We start from the raw sequence: 4,970 nt of genomic DNA, 5'->3' as shown, positions 1-4,970 counted from the left end.
TTTTTTATTTTGTGATTTTTTAAATATAGTATAAAAATCCTTTAAAAAAAAAAAAAAACCAGCAGTCTGTGTGCCTCTCTGGTTGTTTTCTCTTTTTTTATTACCACTTCTGAGGTGACTACATTTTTTGCTAGGATTTCATGAGAACTCTTAAATGCTTCAGTGATACAGCATTTCTTGCACTAAAAAATCTAGAAAGTTTTGGGATATGGGGTTGTATTGTCATCCTTTGCTTTTCTTTCATTTTTTTGATTCATTTTAATAAAACCTGCAAGTTATTAAACTGTAGCTTCATAAATTCTATAATAAAGCATCATCTTGGCAGTCTGCCAAAGGTGAAAATGTTTGCTTTCTCTAACAGAGAAGTTCTCATTGACTCCAGTCATAGAAAACTCTTTGTGACGTGAGCTAAGGTTGAAGAATTGCAAACCTGCCATGACTGTTTGGATAAATCCTCTTTGGTGAGGTTAGACTGTGGGGTATGTGGTAGGTGTAGGGGTAGATGGGTGTAAAAACCATGGATCTAGCACTTGTTTTCAGAGACTCTCCTATAGTCTCAGTGGATGTCGGAAATGACGTGTTGATTCTAGAATTCACAGGTACGTTGTAAACGTGTGTCCAGTTGTATTTTGGAAATGGTGGCTCCTTGAGGGTCACATTTCTACTGGCAAAATTCGCAATGACGTTAGTTCTCATATGTAATTTTGAATTTATAAAATGTTGCCACACAGGCTACTTAACCTGTACTGCCAGTTGATAGAATTCTGGAATTGTGAAAAATTGTACCTTTAAAGTGTGGTGGTATATATGGCTTAAAAATGCAGCAGAACCACAAAAAACAAAACAAAACAAAACCGGATGACTATACTTGGTACTGAGGTTCACTGCCAGCACAGGACGTGTATCCAGAATACGCTGTGCCTGTGTTCCGTTCCTTGCTTGCCCACGTACTGCGCGCGACTTTCCCGGAGCAGCGGCTGGAGAGTCTGTGTTGTCTCTAGGTGATTACCACATGGAAGTGTGTTGTGACCCTGCGGAGGGAAAAGCACTCAACAATTCTTTGCATCCATGGTTTGGAGACATAAGGAATATTCTGACCCTTTTTAAAAAAGGATTTGCTCATGTTTTTATTTAACATAAATAAAAAAATAACATTTTCTCTTTTGTGCTATTATTTTACTGAGTAAAACGGAATTAAGACTTGGTTTTTCTGATAAAGGTGCACATATTCTATTAAATAAGTTTGGGATGAAGAATATAAGGTACAAGAATTGCATACTTGAGTATTTTGCAGGAATAAAACCACCAGCAGCCCTGAGACTCGAGCAGGTCTTCCTGTGGACCTGACCATCCGGACCAAATCCTGAGTGTGGAGGCTGCTGGGGGCTCACAAGTACCTAACCCTGCTTATGCCCAGTACAGACCTTCCTCGGCTTACTCGGGTTAGCACCAGCAAACCCACTACAAGCTGTACATGCATTTACCTAACCTGCCCAATGGCCTAGCCTGGCCTGGCCCACCTTGAACGTGTCCTAACATTCCTGGCAGCCTCCAGGTGGGCAGAGTCTTCTCACATGAAGCCTGTGTGATAATCAGGTGCTTTGTGCCTCGCGCCACATTCTGGGGATGGCCCCGTGAGTGAAGAACGGCGCAGGGGGCTCGGCCTTCTGCTCTCCTGATCCCTGGCTGCCTGGGAGGGGTCCCTCACCGCCCAGCTACGGGAAATCCGATGTGACCCCATGTCGCTAGCCTGGGACAAGATCCACGTTCACAGTCAAAATTCCAAGTACAGCTTCGTGCATCGCTTTCGCTCCGTCAGGAAGTCGACAAACTGCTGAGACCATCTGTGTTTATGACGACAGCTTCATGTTCTTCAAGTGTTCAGTTCACAGCGTCTCTGATGCCTATGTAATCGCTCTGCTTTACAGTAACATCATTGTTTCTTTGCAGCCAGGTGGCTTTTGCCAGTGTTTCCATGACGGACTGGGAGGAGCGCAGGTGCCTTCTTACGCTGCTTCAGTTGTTAGCATGAGCCTAGCTTAGTGTCTTTCCCCGCAACCTCTCTGATTATTTCTTCTGAAATTTTCCATGGCCGCATTAGTCACTTAGTGTGTTACTGGCAGTGAGTTTCTGATATTTCTAAGTCATCTGCAAGATGGTGCTTGAGAACTTTGAAGTTAATTCCAATACTAGCCACAAGGTCAAAATTTCCATATAAATTTTTAAAATCAGTGAAGCTGTGTTATAATTATGTTCAGCATAATAGACCTTTGTCACTCCTGGTCCGCCTGTGGTCAGCGAGCCCTTCCTGTGTTCAGGGAGTCGCCTGCATCCACCTCCCTCCCTAAGGTCACGACCAGAAACTTGCTTCCCCAGCCTGTCTTGCAGCTGGGGCACCGTCCTCGCCCTGGCGGGGGCAGGCCCAGCATTGTGTGGCCTTGGGGGCAGCTGTGGCAGAGAGCTTGTCGTGTTGGAGTAGCCTGTGCACAGGGCAGGGTCCGGAGCAGTTTCGAGGTGTGGTTTGGCAGTGTTCTTGCTCTATTGAAACCTCTAAGCGTGACTGGGGCCAGTCAGGCTAGTTTCCTATCTAAGTGGCTTTTGCTTTTGTTTTGTAAATTCCTTTTCTTCCTAAGGCAGAGTGTGTTCTCTCAGTGGCCCCTCAGAACAACTGACTGATAAAACCAGTTGCTATCTGGAATCGCATCTGACCTTAAATGTTGGGGGAGCTAGGACAGGACTAGGGAGCATTCCCTAGGCTAGGTTAGTTGGTGGTAAAATACTTTGGCAAGCTGTTACTGTGCATGTGGACGGACTGGTGTGAGGGGAAATGGGAGGGAAACCACAGAGCATGAGCACGGGTTGGTCACTTCTTAGGCAGCTGTGATGTTGGTGCCAGGCTGCGTGGGTTCAAACCCCGGTTCTGCTGGCTTGCTGTGTGACCAGGTGTCTCACTGGAAATGGAAATGATAATCACACCTACTTAGGATTGTTAGGAAGATTAAGTCAATCATCCGAGGAAAGCAGTATCCCAGAAGTGTGGCGTAAATGCAAGCTGCCAAGTCCTGCAAAAGAACGAGGAAGCCGGCCTCCCCAGAGTCTGGTTCAAAAGCAAGAGTGAAGAAGAAACCCGGCCTCGTGGAAGGCTCCTGTGCTCCCGGCCTGCGTCTCAGTCCACTGAGTTCCGAGGTAGAGCCCCGCTGGTGCAGAGAAACCTCCTGTCCCTGACGCTCCACCAGCGGCCCCAGCAGCAGCCTTCGCCGGAGTTGGGACTGGAGAGTGTAGTGCCGCGGAAGCGGAACTAAATTGTCCTGCAAAAATGCTGCTTTTCCACTAGAAAGGATGTTTCTGATTGCTCAAGGCAACAGCCTTAATGACTATGTAAAGGAGAGGGCTGGACCCACCCCCACCCCCACCCCCCAGACCAGCTGCTGTAAGACAGAGTGCTCCAGTGAGCCCCTCTAGGTGAGCTCGTGGTCAGGTTTGCTCAGGGGAGGGACAGGCAGCCACCCACGTCCTGTCCTGCTTTGTATGTCAGGTCCTCTGTCCAGGGCCAGTCCCCTGGCTTTGCAGGTGTATACCAAGTCGGGCCACATTTGGATCTGATGGAAAAAACTGCCTTTCAGTCCCAAGATTTGGGCTGGATTTTTCAGTCACTGGAAGCGACTTGGCGTTGTCTCTGGGTCAGGGGTGAATGCCTTTTGTGTTCATGTGGGGAGAACAATGAGTATTTGGGGGGGCCGAAGACGTGGACTGGTAGCACTCCATATCCCAGTACCTATCCCCAAACTTCTATCTTAGGCCTCTTTTAAAGGCTGGAAAAGTTAAATTCTTACCTGGAGCCAGGAGCAGCCAGGCGACGGTTCTGGCCTGTAAGTTCTAAGTGGGAATGGACTGTGCATTTCGGTAGTTTCAGAAATGCCTTTATTTGCCCAGTGGAGCGTGGCAGCCAGTTAGTCCAGGGGATCAGCCAATGTGCCAGGGAGGGTGCAGAGGAGAGGCTTGGTCACCTCCATGAGTTGTCACTTTTCAGGGTCTCTGTACAGCTGTTCCTATATTGCCCGAAGGTGCATTCCCGTCTTGCTGATGCAATCTGTTCCCAAAATGTGTGTGATATTTTTGGAAAATGAGAATTTTTTTTTGCAGATTTTTAATCTGCAAATAATTAAAAATGATGTATTAGTAGAAAACCTTGTAGACTTCTCTCAGTTTGCTCTTCCTAGAAGCAGTCCCTACCTAAACTGAAAGAGAATTTAGTTCTTCATTTTGTTTCAACAAGCATTTCTTTTGTCAGTTACTGGGTTACAGATACAGATTTTAGCACTGGGGATGAAGAAATGAATACAGTGGCTATCCTTGCTTTCAGAGAGTTCCTAGTTTATTTCAGAGACAGTCACACAAAGACAAAACAGTGCAAGGTGAACGGTGCTGAGTGCTGAGATAAGATACGTTATTCGACTTGAGTACTTTGAGGTTAATGACATTGTCCTCTCGGTCCCAGCATCTAGCACGTATCTGGTAAACAATAAAGTGACAGTAAATTTGCTGGCTGTGAGGCTACAGATCACAGATGACTGAGCAGATCTCTTAGGAGGGGCAGAGTCTGACACTGCAGTTAAAGAAGTGGTGACTTGAGCCATAGATCTTGAAGGAAGAGGCAGGATTGCCCTCTTTAAAGGCAAGAGGACAGCTTTCACAGAACTGCAGGGGAAGGACAGAAGTGATGGTGACTGTGGCCTTCTGACCTTGAGCTAGGAATCCTCTGATCCCAGCTGGGTCACTTCCTGCTCTCCCAGTTTTCTTCAACTTTTTATTTTAGACGTACAGAATGCTGGGACAGCAGTACGGAGTTCCCTTGTGCACTCCCGTATACAGTCGTATCTCACATGGTACATTTGTCACAATTAGCGATATTGATGGGTTATTCTATAGAGAATATATTATTATAAATTATTAATATATAATTTGTTCAG

The sequence above is a fragment of the Mustela erminea genome, chromosome 6 (assembly GCF_009829155.1).
Source record: "Mustela erminea isolate mMusErm1 chromosome 6, mMusErm1.Pri, whole genome shotgun sequence".
Classification (NCBI taxonomy): Eukaryota; Metazoa; Chordata; class Mammalia; order Carnivora; family Mustelidae; genus Mustela; species Mustela erminea.
The sequence above is the reverse complement of the archived record's forward strand: the minus strand, read 5'-3'. Positions refer to the sequence as shown.